The 23,443-nt window shown below is 40.9% G+C and overlaps 1 pseudogene; it reads left to right on the forward strand.

Annotated features, from left to right (window-relative positions):
• Positions 1–12,887: 12,887 nt before the first annotated feature.
• On the forward strand, positions 12,888–14,566 carry LOC141958226 (uncharacterized; annotated as a pseudogene).
• The last annotated feature ends 8,877 nt before the right edge of the window (positions 14,567–23,443 follow it).

Consider the following 23,443-nt stretch of genomic DNA (forward strand, 5'->3'; position numbering starts at 1 on the left):
AAACTGTTACCCCCCATCCTATCCCTACACTCCCTGATAGAGAGTTGCTCCCCATCTTTCCCGTAGGCCCCCTTTAAGTACAGGAAGGCAGCTATAAGGTCTCCCCGGAGCCTTCTTTTCTCCAGGCTGAATAACCCCAACTCTCTCAGCCTGCCTGACTCCTGAAGCTCATCTTCTAGTTTTATTTCACCTGAAGGGAATCCAATCCATGTACCCCAGGACTCATACCCAGTGCAAAGCAAGGCATGGTAACTGGGAAAAACTGGGAGATTTGGCTTCATAAACACATTCCAGATCTGAACCCAAACCTTAATGGAGACACATATGGAGAGCTCTTTTATAGACCAAATGTTCTCATAAATACAAATAAATTGTGTGCAAAGACAGATTTTTTTTTTTTTTTTTTTAAATCAAAGACAAAGTTCGTGGGTTTGATAAAGATCCAGTAAATTATCTCATTTACATAACTGGAACTTCAGCTGACAAGGGGCATCTACCTTCCAGAGCATTATTTGTATGCACATTTAAACACAAAACCATGCTATATATTCATGGAAACAGATACACCAAGTTATTTTAGATGGTCAAAATAATTTCTGCATTTGATTTTTCCATTTCTTTTTTAAAAATGTAGTTTATTCAGTAACTGTTTAGAACAAAAAAATGTAAGGAGGTGTCAGAGTGTAACTGTAGCAATTAAATGCTGAAGTAATAATTTAATAAATAGATAATTTTAAAATTGTGTTACTGAGGAACAGTAGTGGAAATTGGTTGTTATCATATGAAAATTGGTAAAAGATTAGAGATTAAAAATGAGATGTAATATAAAATAAATATACACTGCCTGTGTACCCCATGTTTCATAACCAGGCCTCTCCCAAAGGTGGGATTAAGACACCTGAACTTCAGTGTCTATGTGTGGTCAAGCACATGTGAGTCGAAACTCTCCTTCCTGACAATGGAGATACAGTCAACGCAGCCTAAGGGCCAGGGCCTTTGCAAAGCCATTAAGGACAGTCATCAGTTGCCCACAGATAGCTCTGAGGGCCCTCTGAGGTGCCCAAAGATCCTCCAGATGTCTGCTTGGGGCTGGCCAGTGTCAGAAGGGGCAGGGAGGCATTCTGCGCTCCCTGGAGCGTGAGTGAGGGGCCAGACTGCAGGCTCTGTGGCACCCAAGCAACATGAGGTGCCTATGTTTAGGCATCTGAATCCTAGGCAGGTGTCCAGATGAACTCTTCCTAAGGAGCATCTTAGCAATAACTAAAAATAGAGTTTAGACATTTAAATGTGAATGCCTAAAGGTAAATGTCTTCACACCAAATTTAATCTGTCCCTTGATGTCAAATGTGTAACTCAATCTGAATTCTCAAGACAAGGTAGAAAAAGATATGACCACAACCAAAGTAAATCTGTTTCATTTTGTACATTTTTTCTTTGTTCAGATACTTGCAATTAATTACCTCCAATTAATTAGCTTCATCATTGTTCCTTTACAGACTTTGAGCAAGCAAAGATAACTCAGCAACTGCTTGATATCATCTCTTGTTCTGCACCTGGTATTATGTGCAATGCTGTGTCACCAACAAGCAGATCTTGTGATACATCTATTGTGTCAGGATGTGGCAAAGGCAGGTTTTCTGAGGAGCAGTTCACAGAGCTAAGCAGAATGGATAAATATGGGACTAACTCCTCTGCTGTTAGAAAATGATCTGTTTTAGTAGTCCCTGATCACACTCTGCTGAAGCCATATTCTACATGTCTATAGCCATACACTATATAACTATAGAGATGAATTTTCTTACAATAGTGATAATGAGGCTGATTAATGTAATGCCAGTCAGAGACCAGTCTATTTCTGTAATGCTGAGATAGAGCCTTTTCAAATAAAATGAGCTACTGCTTCTGGCTGAATACTGCTAAGCCTCAAGAAATAAGTAAGGTTTTATGAACTTCAGGATCATCCATCCTTTCTCCCTGTCTTCCAATCACTTATTCCCCATCTGCCCCTCAATTTCACCATGCCTGTGTACCCTGTCCTTTCCTTCCCTATGTAGCCTGAGGAATGCTGTCCTCATTCATTTCTGACCTGACCTGCCACCTTTATTTGTGCTGTAATGCTAGTATCTTTGTCCTCGTTGGTCAGTCAGTTCTTGCATCCCAAGATTTTAAAACAGCTGTCACCAGGTGTTAACTGGAGATATGCTGGGGCCTGTGATTTTGAAAGGACACTGTGGTAAAAAGGATTAATGAAAACCTGTTACAGATGGAAAAGACTTTTCCTGTATAGCAGCAGAGGCAAAATTCGCTCAAAAGCGGAAGGTCAGTACAAGGGGAATAGATCATCAAATCATAGCTTGAGAAGCTAAGAAAGGTAAAGATTTGTGGTGGATTTCTACATGGATTAATTTCATTGGGGGAGAGCAAGACTGGGCAGATCTTCTCAGGTGTGGTCAGGGCTGATGGTACATGATGCAGAGATGGCCAAGAGGCTGGTTCACCACATTTGCTTGGTGACAAACCAATGTACTCAGCTCCAATATGCAAACTGATGTGCAGCCCTACCTGCTATGCAAGATTGTGGCTTTTGGACAACCTGTGGCTGATATGAAGGCAGCTGAATGCAGACAGATGGAGTTTGGCTTCCTCTGCATTTGCTCAGACAGATGTGCCTCAATACCAGACAAAGATATCAAAAATCGTATCAGCATAACTGAATTTGGGATTTTCTCATTTTTTCTTTTTCATATCCCGTTTCCTGGAATTTCTTGGGTAGTTTAACTGTGTATCTAATTATTCTGTGTTTGATTACATTGAAAAATACACGCAGATTTTTAAAACGCTGTCTTTTGCTTCGAAGTGGATTGCTGCTGTCTCAGAAGCTCCCTTCCCTTTTTGCAGTTGTTTAAAACGGGAACTGTCAGATTAAGGACATAGACAACAGATCTACTAAGCAAAGAGGGAGCTTCAAAGGATATACAATTCTCTGAGCTTTGTTGTTCCGTACTGGCAGTGCTAGACAGTGCACTTAACACCTGACCTTATATAAATACTTGTAGGAAGCTATGTGCGCTTTGGAGCCACCCATTCTTTGTTAATTACAGAAGATATGCATGCAGTTTAAAAGTGTATCATGGTTGGTTTTTAACGTTTATCCTGTCTTAATGTCTAAAAGCCATGACCAGCTGGGTCCCACTGTACTCAGTTATAAGTAAAACTACTTAGTGGACTGTGTGTGTCCGGGCCCTGAGCCCACCAGGTGTTGCTGCAGCCTCTTCCTCCCTCCCCTGGTGTTTTTCTGCCTGTGTTCAAGGCCATCAAGCTCTGATGTGGTGCTCATGTGCAACCAGGGGTCATCCACAGCTGAGGAAACAGCCCAGTTGTGAGGAGAGCTGTGAGAAGCCTCCTCTGGAGACCACCCCGTAGCTCATGAGCTGCACTGCATCTCTGGCCCTGACACTGGATCCCTACATGGTCACTGTGGCCATGTCCACACCTGCCCATCACCCCAGCTGATCCTGTTCTTGCCTCCCTCTCTGCAGCCATCCCATCCCCATGGCTATGCCTTACTGTCCCAGGGCTGCAGGAGGCCCTGGCCACCCTTCCTGGCCCAGCTCTTCTTGCCACCTCTGGCTGCGGTGGGTTGGGGTTGTGGGACGAGGTCCCTGCCCCATCCTGCCCCACTGCCTCAATGCTTCCTACCCTCACCCTGCAGCCTGCTCTTGCTACTGTCTGATGGACATGTCTGGTGCTGTGAGCATGTATTATTTGTGCAGATATAGTCTCCCCATAGTTCCCAGATAGGTGTACATGTTTAAAGACATGTACCCCTTGATCAGTTGGGGCTTACCACACAAGGGCACTAAGACTGTCCTATGGAGCTTTTTAACTGTAGGACAGAGGAAATTTCTCTGCAGAAGTGCTTGCTCGAAGGGAACTAAAGAGCAGTTTGGCTTTGAAATAAGCCCTGAGGTGTCTGTGAAGCCACTAAAAAAGGAACAGTGAAGGATCTAGCTATAATGCGAAGGCAAGCACAGATGCCCTTATTGGAAAGATGTGCTTCAATTCCAGGCTTTGTCAATGGCAGTTTAATTGCTGGGTCACTGTGTTTGTGCTTCATCAACTACAAGAAAGAAAATAAGTGGCAATAGAAACTTGGGAATAGACGTGCTGGTAGTAACTAATCTGTACCAAAATGCTATGTACAAGCCAATGGTTTTATAATGGGCACATCTGCCCACCTCACAAAACCACTACAAAAATTGGCAGGATTTGCAGCATCTGTTGGGAAAGTTTCAGCTTCAGAATAGCAGAAAGTGCTGAATGTTGGAGTTTTGGAGTTTAGCTGTACAGATCTTGATATTCTTAGTTTCTTCTTGTGCTGTGTGAATGAGTCCTAAATCCTGACCTCAACAGGCACATTTTCTCTTGCCTTTTCTTCTGGACCCCCACTGAGATCTCATTTTTTTTTCCCTACTGCTGAAATCTGGCTTTGAGCCTGTTAGGGTCTCTGTGTAAACCATGCTCTCCTTACTCTTTATCCACTTAGCAAAGCTAGCACATTTAACAGGTATTTCCATGAACCTGTCATTGTTCTTCTAGAAGTTCTAGTGGTTTTGTGATTGTGTCTCTCAAAAGATGTAAAATATTCCCTGCAAAGATTCTTCACACAGATTATATCACATTCTCTTGTAGTATAGTGAGTGCTAAAGAGGTCTACACTTTCCACTCTTGCTGTAGACAGTGTACTTCTCAGGACCTTCTATTACCTTGTGAGAATTTTGCACTCTTTTAAAAAAGGTTTAGTTATTCCTCAGTATATGAGTCTTCTCTGTAAGAGGAGCATGACCAATTCTCATGGGATATGACCATTCAGCTGCCTCACAGCTACTTAGCTCCCAACCAGTCCTAATGTTCTTTGGTAATTCCACTTACCTCTCAAGCAACTTCTGCTCCCTGCTTCTGCATCTCTAGACTTGGAATAACTCCTGCTTTGACACCAGCAGGTTCTCCATTGGAAAACCAAAAGTGCAGTGAGTTGTCCCAGTCTGAACTCTGTACCCGCCTTTTAGCAGTAACATATTAGCTGTATTCCAAGTTCTCTGAGAAGTTTCTCAATGCCATCGCTGCTTCGGTGTAAGCAGATTTCTATGTGTTTATACACCTGACTGGCTCATGAGGCTCTGTTTAGTTTATTTTATATAGTGCTTCTCTGTTTGTGGTTCTGTAACACCACACTGTCCTTCACCAAGGAAAGGCTTGTCTATTCCAGTCGCTTGCTCTTTGCCTCGGGAACAAGACTTCTGAAAATGTTGTCTTTTTTCTACCCTCATTTATATTCTCGAAATAAAGAGAAAGTAAACAAAGCAAATGTACACTGAATCTCCAAAGAATTGCAAATTGGTCTTGTGTTGTCAGGGAATAGCTATGGTTTAAGTTAAATGACAGACAGGAAGAAGTCCTGCCTCAGCTTTGCTCTTCTTAAGAACTCCTGCAGGACCTTCAATGTTCAAGCATACCATTTGCTTCCCACTTTCCTACAGCTTCTCAGGGTAAGTCCTATGCTGCTGGCTAGTGAAAGATGCCTCTTCCACAGAGGTTCTTATATTATGAGCTCCCAAGATGGCCCTTGCATTAAAATGGAGTGCACCCTGATGTTTTACAGATACCCTGAAGGATTGTATTGCAATGGTAAGCTTTGTTAGAGCACTCCAGTGTTGTCCTCTTAAAGCTTGCTATGCCAGTAGAAATGGCATGACACAAATAAAAGGAAAGTGAAGCATACAGATGCAACGTCAAAGTCAAGTAACGTAGTCACAGAGCTGTATGAAAATGTAGGCCATGTAAACAAGGAAAACCAAGAATGGGTTTATACTTGTATCAAATCCAGGAGACCCTGTGGAACTCCTTCTGTTGGCAGGGTGTAAAAGTGGATCTACTATGCGTGGGCAAGGACTCAAATATGGTCTACGCAGCATGTCCTCCAAGTCCTGGCTGGCAGAAGCCTTCTGACCCTGACGTGCCAGGCTCTCCTTCTGTTTCCATTCAGAATCAAAGACTTTCTTATCCAGTTTATGGATCGCCTAATCGTTCCCAGCATATCACTGGCTTCCACCTGCTACTTTGGAAATTATGAGGTTCCTTGGCAGACACAGGAGCAATTATTGCCTGCTTAGATAATAAACAGAATCAGATAATGTCTGCTTTGGTGTTTGATTAGTCATCCAAATTTAGTTCTTATAAAGGCAGGAAACCCTTTTCCACAAGGCTTGGTATTAATATTTTTTTCTGTTGTGGATGACATATTTAATGCAATTGTCATTTGCTATGCAAGACTTGCACAATTACCTATTTATGTAATTTGTATGTGCTACATACTACTGTCATTTGTCTGAGACTGCATTAACAACTAGGCTTCCCTGAGGGGGTACTGAGTTAGGGGTGACATTCACCCAAACTCTGTCCTTGGGAGCACTAATCAGTGCCTGACTGCATGAAAACTAGCTGTAACTCCTGTCATTATCCACAAGCAAAATAAATAAAATCACCAAATTATATAGGTAAGTCTAAGGTCATAGAAGCAGATGTTATACTTGACTTAAAATATGCAGTTCAACTTTTTATGGTTTGATTTAAAATTTAAAATTAAATATTTTAACAACTCTAGATACTTGACATTGAAGTAATGCCATTATGTATTGTAGGACGTTATGTATTATTAAGGCTGACTGTCCTTGTAAGGCACTTCAGTAACAGTGCATAACTTAACTAGAGATGAAAATCCCTAATTGCCAAATGTGTGGACCAGCACACTTGGCTTTCACGAAGTAAATACAGAGGGAGATGCTGCTGCTGAATTGATTAGCAGTAGCAAATACAAGTCATAAACAGGATGGGGATTTCCATTCTTCTCCTATCACAGTGATGTGTCCCCTAAGCCAGAGACCTTATGGTCTAAAATAAAGACAAAAGATAGATATCTATTTCTGGGGGGTTGATGTAAGCCAGGAAATATGCTAGTACATAGGCAATGTTCCCTTAATGACATACCCCAGACTGATTTGAAATGTCATTGGTGTTTTTGTAGGATAGTTTTAGATAATTTTCTATTTGGAAAAGATCAGGTTAAACCTGATCTCACTTGTATGTCAGTGACCCAAAAGCACTTGCCTGGGAAACCCACAGTTGTTGTTTTGATTTTATTTTCTGTTGAAGAGGGGAAAGGAATTTTTGGTGCTTGCTGTAGGTCCCTGGAGGCTATACCTACACATGCAAGAAGTTCAGTGCCATAGGAAGAGATCCAGCTGGTGCTGAGGATTTGATATGGGCAATTTTTCCCCTTTTCAGGTGAGCTTTACTCAAATTAGCTCTGGTCTGGAGCAAAGAACAAAATGGTCGTAGGAGCTGGAAGGCAGTACATGTGTTCCTCAATCCCATCTTCCAGTTTGGTTAATTTGAAAAGAATCTGATTAATTTGAAAAGAATCTTCCCAAGACCTTTCCATCATATGAAACAAGGCACACTTAAGTGGCAGCAATTGCAAGATCTGCCTTCACATTCATGATCTGAACTAAGCTCACTCTGTATGAAAATAAACACAGCTGCACTAAAAGGATTCATTTTATGTCAATCCCATACTTTGGGATTTGGCTATAAACTCCTTAGTAAGCCCAAAATGTTGCAACTTGCCCCATAGCTGCTTCAGTACAAATGCCTGGATTTATTATTTCATGGGTTTTAATGTTTCACAGATTGCTAGAAAATAAATTCAGAACACCCTGATCTAATTTACTAATTGGCTTAAAAATCACCTCTAATAAACTATGTAATTGCACAGGGAAATGGTGATTTCAGTCCAAGTGTATTATTCTGTGTGTAGAACTCCTTTTTCTGTGATGTTCACATTCAGATGCTACTGAGGTTTTATAGCATGCTGTATGTTTACTAAACTGCCTGCTCACCGAGCATTAAGAATATTTGCATGTGTGCAATATTTAAGGAAATACGAATTAATTTTGGCTGATTTTTGTCAAACAAACAAATCTAATCCAGTTTGATCTTGGATGACAGAGTGGCAGTTTAATATCCTTTCTGACTTAATGTAACTAGCTTGCTATAAAAAAAAAAAAAGAAACAGTTTAAATCTAACAGATATTTTTTTCCCAATCTTTCATTGCATTTTCTATAAATCATTGTAAAAGCAGAGTGAGAAAAATTATCATTATCTGGAAATTACCTTGACTGAAATCTGAAGCATATAGCTCAGCTTGAGGTACTGGAACTAGAGCAGTCAAATGTTGTTCCAATTAAAAATTATAAATTAGAGCTGCTAGTGTGTGGGACTGCCTGCCTGATGAACAATCTTACTTTCATATACATATATAAAAAGGTTATTGAGTTCCTGAACTCATAGAGATTAAAGCAAATAGACTCTGTCTCAGAGAGTCTCAAGAGAAAAACAAGCACTTTGAAACCACTCTCCTTAGGATGTAATACTGTGGCTGAATCTCCTATCAGAGGAAAATTTACCCTCTCGTTTGCAGATATAAGAAGGAAGGAATAGCTAACCAGTTAGGAAACTAATGGTCTCAGAAGACCCAATTATTTAAGAAAGTTTATTGGTGTGCAGGAGTCACAAGTTCAAGCTCCCCTTCTCCTCATACAGACCAGCTATGTGTGTGGCAGTTTTCTTGGGGGGATTACACTCTTCTGGCCTGGGTCTTCCATGCTCGATTAGTCCAGTCCAGTCCAGGAAATAATTTAAATTCTCATTTTCAAGAGGCAATTTCTCTCTGTTCCCCAGACTCCCCTGAATCTTAGAAAACATCCCTAAAGCTGATACATTTCTATGAGTGGCAGTATTGATGGAACAATATATTCCTGTGAGAACACTTTTTGCCAAGCCAACTGTAGTTGGGCTTTTATCTTTCACCTCTCAGATATATTATTGCAATCTATCTGATGAGTTGAGCAGACTTTCCCACATAAGGTCAGATTCCTCAGTAGCAATGGTTTCAGGGTCACTTTTCACTTAAATGAACATTCAGTTTCTGAGATACAGCTAGAAACCAGCTTTAATGAAGAATTTGCCATGGTGCAGTCAATAACCAAGCTGAGTACTTTATATCTGGAACATAAGGTTACCTGATGTTTTTATTAGAAGGGACATATGTGATGATGTGAGACTTTTTCAAAGCAGCGGATTCTCTCAGCTTGAAGCTCTGTGTCAGAAACCACTGAATAATCCCTCCCCATGAAACTTTTCCCTTTGTACCTAGCACTTCACCATGACCCCATGGATTCCCAGACTTGTCTCAGTTTGCATACAGCTTGTCTGCAACATTACTTGAATGTGTTACATTCTGAACACTGATGTACTCTAAATTTGTCAAAATACTGTGGCTAGACAAGCTTAAAATCAAAATAGGAAAGCAAAGAGAAAAGCTCTTGATGACGGAGATGGAGCTGCTGCTATGAAAGCATCAAATTAAGCATGGTAAACTTATTTCAAAAACTAATCTGCTCCCCAAGCTGTAACTCAACACTCTGTGGAAAGCTACCTTGGTAGCTGTGGTGGAGGATTAGCTCACTCTGCTCTCCTGAGGTGGTGTCTCCTGGAGCATATGCCCCTGCTCTGCATCACCTCATTCCTATGATACCCGTGCAGTGTAAGCATGGCCCTGCATGCAGATGAAGCTTCAAAGCACTCGCTAGGAAAGTCTGCTTTTCCTTCATTCTGGCTAATCAATTTAGGGAAGCTTATTGTTGCACACTTTGCTGTTTGTGTATATGCAGATGAAGCCTTGTTCAAGCTTGTCTGTGACTGGGATAGACAAAGCCCTTTTGATGTGTTGATTTTCCATACCCTGCTCATCCTCCTGCTTAGAAGCTGTTTGAATTGCAATCTTTTTGACTCATCCCTTCCTGGACACAGAGTTTGCGCTGTGTGTCTTTTCATGGTGCCACAGCACTTCATAAAGGATAACGTATAGGATGTTCCTGATTGATAGTCTTGCAGTGTGTGATAAGTTGCTGAGTCTATACAGAGGTTGCATGATGTGTATTAGGAATCCTGATATCAATGTGGTATTTTGCTTGCTGCCCGCCATTGCAATTTTTTTGAATTCTTGTCAGTCATAATGTGTTCTGTTCACCCTTCCAAGCAATGTCTGCTTGGAAGAGCAACTACATATCTCTTCCTGCCTCATTATAACAAACACTTCCATATATATCCGTATATACAGGTTCAAATAGAGCAAGGTGTTAAGTGGGAAAACCAAAGAGGCTCATAGAAGATGAACTGGCCGCATGCTCTACCTTTAATTAAGCATGAAATTTTGATACAGGGTGTGCTCAGGGGGGATGTACAGTGGGGTCATTTAATGTAAATGTTGGGAAGAGTGTTTAGACCTCATTAAATAAGAGTTTTGACAGGTGAATGGGTATAGTAACGAATAATTTATATTGCCCATAACTAGAAGGTTGTGTAATGGTAGTAGCTGTAGAGAATTAGAAGGTTTTTTGATATTTTGATAGATAGATAGATAGATAGATAGATAGATAGATAGATAGATAATGGGGAATGGAAGTTAGAGCAGATTTCCAAGCATTTTAAAGCTGCTGCTATTTAACCACACAATCAATAGTTCTGAAAAGGGAAAGGCATTTGCAATGCTAATTGCAATTCACATGTGGGGGTGTACTGAGTGGGTGGAAGAGTTAGTTGTTTGCTTGCTGAGGGACGTTTCAGAGCTGCTGAAGTTCTGATACTCGTAATTCTTTTTATAAAACAATTATCTGCTGAGCCCTTGGCTGAGAAGAACACAGGAATAATTTCTAAATCACAGAAATCAAGGAGGGTGGTACTTCCTCAGGTAGTGATTTTCTGGCAGGTTTTGCTGGTTGTCTCAGTGCTCCCACTGAGAGGAGAGATATGATGAAGAGCTGCCAACCATGGAGCCTGCGGGACTGACAGTCTTTGCTAGCCTTTAGAGGTATGCAAGGCCCATCTCTTCATCCAAAGTTTTGCCAAATATGTCCTGTCTTTACCTATGTTCTGGTATCTACTTTTTGATTTCTGAATAATAAATTGATATTTTTACCTGTGGCATGACCTGAATCTGCCAACTTTTTTTAACCTGATTAGTGCACTACTCTGTGCATGCAGGTTTGTTGGCCCCAGCTGAAATACTTGCAGAATAAAGGACAAATCAGTGTGACAGAGAATGACAAAACTGAGCTCTTTCCTCCTCTCTCCCTCCTTAAGCAGGGGCGAAAGTTCCCTGGACTCCACAAACTGACTCCACAGCATGAAAACATATGTGTGTATAAGACTAAAGTGCAGAATCATTTTGGGGAAGAGGAGGAAGAAAATTAATGTTCTGATGCTAAGTCTTGTTAATGCTAATTATCAAAAGTGCCACTGATCTCTAAGCATATGAGAGCAAGGAATAGCAAAGTCACCTAACTCCTGCCACTCTGAAATCTGCTGCTGACATCCCAATGTTCCCTGGGCTGTTTAGATACAAGCTGGGGTTGAATGTGGTGTTGAGTGAATGTTACCTTGTGCACTCAGATGCAATTTTTAATTGGGTCTGGGTGAGAATTTCTGCTTTACACGGGATAAAATGCAAAAGTCTGTGGCACGGAGATGTCACAGACATACAGTTTTAAACTTCTGAACTAGGAATTGTAAAAGATCAAATAGTAATACCACTGTTCTTTTTCAATTTTTCTTTAACAACTAACAGATGAGTGGCTACTATTGTTATGTATGCTTTTATTATTAACAAAGTATGAAATTTCTTTTCTAAGTCAATTTGGAATTAGAGCAAAATTTTTCATTTCCTAGAATAAAATATTTTTTTTCTGAAAAAAAGAAGCCCAAACCTGAAACTTTTTATTATCTTCTGCCAAATTCAACAAACAATTATTAGACGAAAATGAGGGGCAACCCTGAAAAGGTAATAGATTTTCTCTTTCCATTTCAGTATGGGATTCTGGAACTAATTTTAGCACATTCAACATTTCAAATAAGTATGTAAGGGACTGTGTTATCTGTCTCAAACATTGCTGTCACACCACCACCATTTCCTGGCCTTGGCATCCTGTCGCCATGGAGGAGACAAATTGTATGCAACAGTACCACAACATCTGCCCAAAGTTAAATCAGGATAAGGAGGATGTGCAGGCTGGCACAGGACCATGGGCGGCACATATTACAATGAGCTCTGTGGGAATGAGTGGGCTCTTCAGAGAGATTGTGGGGACTGGGACATAAAAGGACTGTGTACTCCTCTTTCATGAGCACTATTCACTCTTGTCATCTCATCCTTCCTCGAAGCTGGGACTTTGGCAGAGCTTGGAGCTTGGAGCACCAACACGTGCACCGAGACCGAGCCAGCAGGACATCGCTGGACTTGTGGTGGTGGGAATTAGTCTCGCTGCATCTCTACCATTTGCTTGCTTAGGGATTCTGACTTTTCTTTTCCTCTCTGTCCTAACGCTGTTATCAGTTATTATAGAAAATAAAGTTTACAAGTTTGTACGGCATCTGACGTCGTTTGTATCTTAATCTCAGTCTTGGGATTGTTTAAGAACCCTCCCCGATATCAGATCGAGACATTTTAAATTGGCATCATGGACAGGATCCCTAGAGACAAGAGTGCTGTGCTACCTTGCTGTGTTGGATGCAAACCTCTCAGGATGAAATAACCCCCTTTGTGTTACATTAAGGTGTGACCTCCTGAGAGTGAACAGAAGAAACTTGCATACCAAGGTCTGGTCCTCTCAGGACTAAAACCCCTTTGAGTTGCTTTTGTGTTAGATTCAGATATGGCCTCCTGGGAGAGAACAGGGGAAATCTGACATTAAGGTGTGACCCTCTCAGGATGACGATCCCCTTTGCATTAGGAAAAGGAAAAAGAATGGCCACCCAGAAGGCAGACGATGCTTTTGATGATGTGCTCTCACAGGCTGAAGGAATAGATAAATTATATGATCTTTTGGAGGTGCACCGATCTTGCTCCTCAGTCCAGGGACAAGACTGGGTGAAAACTCACTGTTTTCAACCGCAGAGTGTGGTGGATAAGATAAGGGTACTGTGGAAGGAAGCTAAGGTTAGGAGGGGGAAAGGAAAACTATAATTTGTGCAGTGTTAAATGTGAGTCTGGCAGCTGCAGTGGAAGAGAGAAAGCAGAAGTCTTGTCAAACTGATACTGTAATAGACTCCCTGCAGACTGCCATACAGACCCTGCAGGAACAATTGAAAGAAACCAAAGAATTGCTAGAGGAGGAAAGGAACCAAAATGTAATATTGAAGAACGAGTTGAGGGAACAACTTTTGACAGAGATGGATACACTGGCGGAGGCAGAAGTGAAGCTTTTGGAGAAGGGGATATGACAGATTTATCCCCAAGGAGATTTGCAGAAGGCAAAAGAAACCGTAGAAAGAGTCCCCCATGTGTATCCGCTGGTTAAAACAGAGTATGTGTACAAGGATGATAGCGATAACCATCCTCATGTTATCACCAAAGAAGTCCCATTTACAGCAACTGAATTGGCAAAGCTGAGAAAAGATTTTGCAAGGACTGTAAAAAAATCAGAGACAGAGTATGTTAGGAGAGTGTCTTTGTCAGGAGGGGATGGGATTTTGTTGTCAAAAAAGCAGAAGGATACTGGGGTCCAGGTGTGTTTCTAACTACTGGCGACCGCTGAGCCCCATGGTCATTGACTCAGAGAGCTTCGTACTGGGCCGGAGGGCTGAACTCCTTGGAGAGGGGAGATCCTCTTGCCATAACATGTACGGTGGATCAGTTAGTGGAAAGTGTGCAGAAGGCAGCCTGTCTCCAGATGATGTATGATTGGGAGGGAGCTCAAGCCCAACCAGGGCTCCCCAATGATGATGTTTGTGGACTTGAAGAGGATGACTCCCCTGATACGAGGACTCCCTGACTCCTAGAAACCCATGGGCATTCAATTGCAAGGGAAGATTCAAAACACCCCCAATGGAGAAAGAATGATGGCCGCTCTGGAGGGGATAGTGACCCCTGACCATTGACAGCCAGGGAGGAAAGTATGGACATGGGGAGAGGTAGCCCAGGAATTGATTAATTTTGGGAGAAAATATGGCCCCATTGGTGGATCATCCCAAAGAACTGAAACCAGGGTCAGACAGGCTACAGAGCAAATTATTGGGTGACAGGCATCCATGAGGAAGGGCCAAGGCTTGGGATCACCCCAAGAACAGAATTCTGGGAGAGAAAGGCCCCTAACTCGACAAAGACTGTGGCAACTAGAGTTTCAGAGAGGCATTCCCCGGGACTTGATGGACGGACTCCTGACTTTAAAAATAGAACAACTTGTGCAGAACTGGAAGATGTCACTGCACAAGGTCTCCAGATCCTTGAGGAGGATGGTGAGATCAGTCGTCTCCTGCCTGGCCTGGAGGACAACTCACAGTTGGCACATCTCCACCCCCATGCAGTTCATCTCGTTTTCCAGGAAAACTCATCTTGGTCAAACTCCCCACAATGGGCAAAGTGCCACTGGTGTTGGACACACCCCTTAATAAATACACCTCGAAGGCAAAAGACGCCTGTGGAAAAACTCTTAAGATTCACACTCAATGGATTGTTCCCTCTTTCTAATCCAAGAAGCGAATTTGGTTTTTGTTTCACTTTCAGGAGAAAGCAGGCACACAGATGCACCCACAGAAGAAGTGAAGCAGATGCAGATTTTAGTGTAATTTGGTTAGGATGTGTATGTCAATTTTTGCTATATTTTGGGGGGGATTTACCTATAAGAGTGAAGGGAAGCAAATTCCCCCACCTGCCCCCAGCGCATATGATCCCTTTGAGGATAATGAATTCATTTTGTTAGCAAAAACTGTAAGCCAAACCTTTAATCTAAGTCACTGTTGGGTTTGTGAAGGAACTCTAGGATTATCAAGATGGCCATGGGTCCCTACACCCCTTACTCCAGCACAAATTGTAAGCAATTATAGTGAGACTGATAACACCACCTGGGATGATAGTGGAACATGGCCAATTCAATTTCCTACTATGGGTCAATATTGCTGAAATCGCACCCAGGAGGAAGGGGTCAATGTGGGGGAAAGCAAGTATCAATGGACACTCACACATAAATTGGTTAACAAAGATAGAGGTGTTTACATATGGATGTGGCTTGATGAAACTAGACGAAAAAAGGGTTTAAAGGGTTTTGGTCATACAAAAATGAAACGTTATTTGTCCGATGGCCTGGAAACCACATTTACCATCAAATTTGTAAGTGGAAGAACCACACTGGTGCCTGGTATTGTACCGGCCAGACAAAAAAATAGCCCAAACAGCTTTTTCAGCCCTTTGGGAAATGAAAACACAACTTATTTCCAATTCCCAAAGGTTGCAGCTGGACCATTTGCTCAAGGGGCCAAAGCCAGAAAAGGCCATTATTGGATTTGTGGACATGCTGCCTACAAACAATTACCAGCAAACTGGTCAGGGATTTGTTATATAGGGATTATCTAACCTCTATTTTTCCTTCTTCCAGAGGCGGATGGTCCTCATTTGGGAATAAGACTATATGACAAGTTAGGGGACAAAAGGATTGCCTGCAATAAGTGATATGCTGAGTTTGAAATAGGTGGAACACAAAAGTGGGGGGAAAATGAATGGCCTCCAGAAAGAATAATTAAGCATTATGGGCCTGCCACTTGGAATCCCAGTGAACCAATATCAGGGGCAAGAGAACCGATTTATAATTTGAACCACATAATTCGACTACGAGCAGTCTTAGAAATTATTACCAATAAAACTACTAATGCTATAGACCTTTTAACTCAACAATCTCCACACTTGTGTACTGCAATCCTTCAACATTATTTATTTGTCTTTGTCTAAATTTAGGATAGACACTTTTATGCCTAAACCACACATAACAGCCACCTTTTCCCCCTCCCTGTCCCCAAAGACCGGGAGCACATCCCTCGGCCCAGCCTGAGACATGTCTTGTTTGTTTGGTTAAAAAACTGTTGGTTAGTAGTGTTACTGTTACCTTTTTATATGTTTATTTAGAATATTGTTAACATTGTTATGAATAGCGGTGTTGTTTGTTTACCTTTGTTTAAATCTGGGATAGAAGTTTCTAGACCCAAGAGACACATGCGCTTTAGGATAAAGGGGGTGTGGAAAGCTATTTTCCTGCCATGCATGCTGATCCCAACTCCAGCAGACCAGAGCAGCAGACCACGTGGACTGCCAGGGCCTCAGACACCTTGTGGTATTTTGTTAAAACTGTGGGAAAAATGGAACAAATATTAGGATTAATCTTAATTCACTTTGCAGTCTTTGACTTGTTAGCCATTATCTTAATTGTTATTGTAATACTTCTTTTTTGTCCCTGTGAATGTCAACCATGTAAACTGTTGTCATGTTCTTCTGCTGATTCATCAGAGCCTTAGAACTGGTTTATAAGATGTTTTGGTTTTATAAAGTTAGTTAGTTTTGAGTATGCTATATTTGTTAAAGATGTTATTGGTTATGTTTGTTAGTTGAAGATGTTCATATTTGTTATTGATTAAAAATTTGCTGGAAATCTTGTTTGTTATTGTATTGCGGGCTATTTCTGGCCTTTCTCTTTTTCTCTCTATACTGTTATCTTTCACGGCACCACGAAGACAGCAATGTTGAGCCATGGGGTGGTGTAAGGGACTGTGTTATCTGTCTCAAACATGGCTGTCACACCACCACCATTTCCTGGCCTTGGCATCCTGTTGCCGTGGAGGAGTACTCTGAAGGAGACAAATTGTCTCCAATGGGGCCATGACATCTGCCCAAAGTTAAATCAGGATAAGGAAGAGGTGCAAGCCGGCATGGGACCACGGGGCAGCATGTGTTACAATGAGCTCTATGGGAATAGGTGGACTCCTTGGAGAGATCGTGGGGACTGGGATTATAAAAGGACTGTGTACTCCTCTTTTGGAAGCACAATTCACTCTTGTCATCTCATCCTTCCTCGAAGCTGGGACTTTGGCAGAGCTTGGAGCTTGGAGCACCAACACATGCACCGAGGCCGAGCCAGCAGGACATCGCTGGACTCGTGGTGGTGGGAATTAGTCTCGCTGCATCTCTACCATTTGCTTGCTTAGGGATTATGACTTTTCCTTTTCTTTGCCTCCCTGTCCTATAGCTGTTATCAGTTATAGAAAATAAAGTTTACAAGGTTGTACGGCATCTGATGTCGTTTGTGTCTTAATCTCACTCGGGATTGTTTAAGAACCCTCCCCGATATCAGATTGGGACAAAGTAATAAAAGGGTCATAAAAGAAATGAAATAATTAATCTCAATGTATTTTAATAATCTCCAGCTTTACCCTGAGCAGTTGTATCACAGTAACATGTATTTATTACCTGCAGCAGTATGTGAACATGATAACCCTGAAGTACAGGATATATCTATACTATGATCTTATAATGTTTGCGTTGCCTTGCACCAACATGCTGCATAAAGGTGGATCCTTTTCTGTAATATTTGGGGAAAGGTGGAATAATTCAGCTGATTCCAGTGGGGTTAGTTAGAATATATCCAGGAGAGACTGTTAGCACAACCCAACCAATACCAGAAAACCTGGTGTTTCATGATGAAACAAGGATTTAGGATAACTGCATGATAGTACATAGTGGTGTAACGTTATGAACAGAGTCTTCCTTTGCTTCCCTTTCAGAGGGTTTCAGGAGTCTTGCTGTTAATATTATTTATTTGTATTTCAATAGCATTCAGTATCCCTAAGGAGGACTGAGACCTGGTTGTTCTGGTCATGAAGTGAGGGTGGTAAGAAGAGGGACCAGACAAATGGGAACCACAGGGACAATCTAGCACAGGGGCAGTTCAATACCTGTGCTCCAAAAAGCTACCTGCCTTGCAGGTTCTAGGTGGAGTGGCTCGATTGTGCTTATGGTTTTAAAAAAATATGGCTTTCACCTGGATATTTAACATGGAACTGAGGAGTTTTGTAAGCACTGATCCTGCATACTGATCCCCAGATGATAAATCTCTGGCTGTGAGCTCTTGGGTAAGAGTTTGGAGATTTCCTAGTTTGGTTTGTAACAAGATAATTGAACTCCAAGTACTTAATGAACTAGTAGTGGATCATTACATCCTCTGTAAATATTGAAAAAAAAAAAACAACAATGGATGCCAGTTTAAAAAAAAAAAATCAGCATCGATGAATTGCAACAGGTACTGAAGAGCAGTAAGGTTTCTGTTTGAGGAAATGCTCCAAATGAGCTCTAATAAGGTGTGTCTTACTATTTATAATACATGGCAATGTGAGACTCCTTTAAAAGTCACATCAGTGAGGGCTCATCTGTTTTCTTGAGGCTGGTCCAACTGAGTCAGAGGCAGCTCAGGGTGGAGGCAGCACACCTGGTTTGGGAGGAGCAGGTTGTACCATGTGAGTCTGGGCAGGCTTGCTCAGATCAGAGGTCCAGGTAGCTGTGTCCATGTGATACGGAGCTTGAGTTAATGAGCTGACAAGGCTGCTAGCTTGGATGAGGTGCAGACGTGGTACTTCTGCTCCTGGACATGGATTGTCTGGAGTGGAGTGCTTGAGCGCCAAATGAACTTTCTGACTTAAACCCCCTGGGCACAAAATTATATTTTCCAATTAAAGTTTATTTCCTCTGAAAATTTCAAACCAATTATCCCAATCTCCTGTTAGTTTAAACATGTAAAAACGTTTCTATGAGAAGATATTATACCAGTTGCTATCCAGCCACCTCAGCTTGAGGTTTGTCATGCTTTCCTTATTTGCACTTAATCATAACTTCATTATTTCTAACAGATTCTTTGAAAGTTATTGTTCGTATGCATTGAAAGATCTGTAGAACTCATTACAAGATTATAAGGTTAATCTGCACACTGGTACAAAGATTCCTCTTTCTAAAACTCTGATTATTTCTTATGTCTTTCACAGACATCCATGCATTACTGAGGGTGTGACTAATGCTATTCCTGACTAACTCTACAGGCAGGTGATTTCCTTCAACTTTCCTTAGCTATGTGTCTACTTTTGAATAAAGCAAATTCACCCTTTTGACAGCCAGATATTAATACTTGGTTTAAACAACCTTAAGGCTGTGATATAAAATTCAGGCAGTTGACATCATCTCCTTTAATCACATGGCTTTTTGTCTTGGCACATGCTTGGTGTGCATTTTCATATTAACTGATTTCAGCAGTTCATCTTTCACCTTTAGGAAACCTGATGATCTCTTCCACCATGGGCCTGCTCACGGGGGTAGCAGTATCTTGTGACAATACAAAAAATATGTACCGAACACGTGTACACCAGGTGGATAACATGTCAAAGTGATTTTAAGGAGTATAGCACATGCTGATCTTCACTTCTGGCTACTTTCTGTCACAAGTTGGGAGGAATTTGGGAAGGCATATACAAATTAAATCAAAAATGTAAGAAGCTGGTTAATGAGATTTGAACTTTGGAGAATAAAAGCATACAGCGATGCTTTTGATGCTCAGATATTAGAAAGAGATTAGAAAGTTATTCTGTCTTATTTCCTTCAAATAAATGTGTCATCTTTTTAAGAGCTAAGTCATTACATTAAAAAAATAACAATCTCTAAACTAGTTCAGATTCAACTTGACAAACCTGGAGGAATCTTGAGAATGGGAATAACAAGAGAAATCTGTTTTTGTCAGCAGAGTGACAGCAGCTTCTTTTATGACTTTAAAGATGAGGAAACTAAAAATGCATTGCACTATATTACATAAGAAGAAGCAAAGTCAAAGTCCTCTGACATAATTTTATTTTGCAGTCCCTGGTTAGGAGGCATAGTTATAATTTGACAATGAGAAGGATATGATGTTCTTCACATGCTCAGTTTTTTTCTAATATATTGAAAAAATGATTTGCATAGTCAAATCTGTGTGTGAGGGACATTAGTATTTTTGGTTTTGGAGTGGGGGCTTTACAGTATGTTGGGTAGTGGCTAAAAAACAGGTTCAGAATCAAAGTAGTTCAGATGTTACCCCCTATAATGCATAACACTAGGAACTGGTCCTGACAACCAGTATTTGAGGCTGTATTCTTTTACACTGTAGAAAACATATCGGGGGGTGGGGTGGGGTGGGGTGGGTGTTGGAGAGGCTCTGAGATGCTCTCCCCAAACAACCTGCAACTGGGTGTGCTAGAAACAACCTGCAACTGGGTGTGCTGGAGATGCTACATTCAACCCAAGGGCTTGTGGGAAGCCTCAAACCACAGGGTCAGTCTGTTTAATTTGGTTTGCCCAGTTCATCTTTCCAAATACTTGCCCCACCATGCTACTCCCTTAATGCCTACCTCTGCATTTTGGCCTCTGTTCTGCAAAGACTCTAATGGGGTCATGGTGCAGTGCATGGATGGACTCTGTAATGGCTCCAAGCATCCCTGTGTGTCACGCAGCGCTCGCAGCAACCTGGGGCGCTTTGGTCTACCTTTGGCATCCGATGTTTGTGTATCCAACTCAAGCACTGATGAATGGACTACTGAACCTGCACAGTTCTGTGTCAGCACATCTCTATTCCACTTCTCCTGACTCACAAATCAAGTATTTCATTCTTGAGCACCAAGGAGAGGCTCCCTCAGTAACTGACATATTTGACAGTCACACTGCACTTCAAAGAACTTCACAGGGTTGTTAGCAGTAGCAGAGATTTTCACACAGTCATATTTTTAGCTCAGAGTCTGAAAGAATGACTTGACATATAGTACAGTGATCATAACCCTATTCTGAGCACAATAGGCTCCTTAATTTATTACTTCTTTCAGAAATAAAAAAGTCAGCATAGAATATTTAGCAACGTCAAAGTTTCTGTATAAGAAACACAGAACTGCAGAAATGCTGGGTGAGCATTTATTAAAATTAGCTCTGATTGCGTTTTTCATTCCATAGTATGATTGATGCCCTAGTTTTCCCTCCATTGTTTATTTCATGGATTTTTGGCTGCTATCATTACAGTCAAAGATATAGGGTTATAGTGAAAATACACTAGCAGACTGGTTTAAACTAAATATTTTCTGTAATATTTGGACCAAAGGAAGAATTTTCTGTTCTGGAACATTCATTATCTGAAATCATTTCCCGAGAACAATGACAATATGTTAAATCTCCCTGTCTGATGAGTGCCCATGTGTCTGTTTTTTGACTCATCCGGGCATGCAGCCAATGAAGAGCATTTTTAAAGGAAAAGATTATGTTTTAAAAATCTAACCGAATACGCCAAGGTCAGTGAATTGGCAAAAGGTGTTCAACCTTCTCTTGTTTCCCTTGCCCTTCTTACTTTCCTCATTCTTTCTTTTAATTCACCTGTTTCTGCCACAAGGTATCATCCATCCTTTCTAACTACTTAATTCAATGAGGAATAGGAAACTGAAGCAAGCAGAATGTGAACTTGTCATTATCCTAATGCATTGGATTGCAACGCATCACGTACAGACATCTTTTCACCTTTTTGTTCCTTGTTCTTTTTTGAAGCATTTTCTTGTGTTGATGTGCCTGACCCCTCTCTATTACTAAAAGACAGAAACTGACACAATGTGATAAACCTGTTATTTTTTAAGCCTTCTCTAGATTGATGTTCACGGCTCTATTGTGGCTTGTGCAAGCTCACTGTAAATATACTCAGCTAATACCACTACAAATGCTTGTCTAGACAGTTGGCAAATATTTGTGGTGTATATTCAGACTCATAGGAGTACGAGTGGTGAGTATGTACGTCATGGAACAAATCTTTCAGGCTACCATTTATATGGTGGTAGTTTGACACTATTCTGAATCGTTGTAGGTGCACTAACTCTTTCTGTACATGCCTTTGATGGAGAGGCAGTGCTACTGCCGGACATCTGCTTTCTGCAGTGTGCTCTGTGAGGCGGTACCTCCTCAGGCCTTGGTGGGGGTTTCACCACCACAGATAAGAGCGTGTATCTGGTGTTTCTGAAACAGACATTGAGTCGATTTCTGCTAATTAAAGCAGTCTAACATGAAATACTGAAAATCCAAAAGCTAAAGTGGACAATTTCTAGAGAGAAGCATTTTTTCTAAGTGGGTCTTCCTAGGGTTGCTGAATGAGTGTTGTAATGGTTCCTTTTCTCTCACGCCATACATATTTGTAAGCACTACTTCCTGCTCTAGAAGGAGGTATGTAAGTGATATTTCTCTTTACCACATTGCATTAAATTTAGTTTTTCTGCACTACTACGAATGTGAAAAATTAATTTCAGGAATACTGATTTGTTAATTTCAGTTCCCATACCTAACGGATTTCATTACTTTTTTTTTTTTTAACAAAGGTGTACTGAGTCTTTATATCTATTTTTCTGGTTTGTCCTAGACACATGGAAACACATTTCTAGAACTTGAATAAAAGTATATCAGTACTGTTTAATGCTTTCTGTGGATTTATCCACCACGTTTTATGTTAAACTGGGGGATTTGTGTTGCATATGCTATCATTATGTGAATTTGCCTACAGGACAGAAAACATAAAAAAAAAAAAAAAAAAAAGGCTTTTATTATTTTAAGGAATTATTGTTTTTCCTTTCCTTTTGCAAAGGATATAAAACAATAAAAAACCACAAAGATCAAAAATGTTAATATGAACAGTATAGTCACTCTAAAATCTAGGTAACATTTTCTTGCATCTAAATCCATGAATCATTTATGTGACATAAAATCGTAACTACTGAGGTGGGGAGTGGGACAGAAAGCCACAGAGAGCAGCACCTGTCTGTTATCTTTCCTAATTTCTATCGTAATGCTGATGGAGGGAAACCTCTTTCAGAATTCTCTTATTTGTATTTTTTTCTAACTAACTACATTTTAATTTATTAAACCCATAGGTCAACTTAAAACAAAGAAAGAAATTAAATGGACCCTGTAAGTGAGCAGTTTGCAGGTGTGTAGGTATCAAAGAGCATTTTCCTTTCCACAGCTGCCTGACTCTGACCTTTCTGCAGCCTCTTCAGCCTACTCCATCACGGTATGTCTCCCTGCCTACAGCTCTGCTATTTTGTGATGGTTATCTCAGGCTGTAGATAGTGGAGACCTTATCCAATACTGTCACCTTTCAGAAGATCTGGGTTGCCTAGCTTACAGATTACACTGTGAAAAGATGGTATTTGCACAACGACCTTGTGGGATCCCAGAAAACTACTAAATACAAGTTTTTCGTTCATTTATCCCATTCTTACAAGCCTTAAATGTATTTTGTTACATCATTCACCTCTAGATGAAAGTGGACCCTGTATTGCTAACATTTTTATCTTTACAATCGTCTTAGTATGTATATTTTTAAAGACCGTGGTGTTGTTTTTTATATTGATTCAGAAGGCTTAGCGACAGATTTTTTTACTGCACTAATGGAGACTGAAGTAAAAAATGCA

The sequence above is a fragment of the Athene noctua genome, chromosome 1 (genome assembly GCF_965140245.1).
Source record: "Athene noctua chromosome 1, bAthNoc1.hap1.1, whole genome shotgun sequence".
NCBI classification, from domain to species: Eukaryota; Metazoa; Chordata; class Aves; order Strigiformes; family Strigidae; genus Athene; species Athene noctua.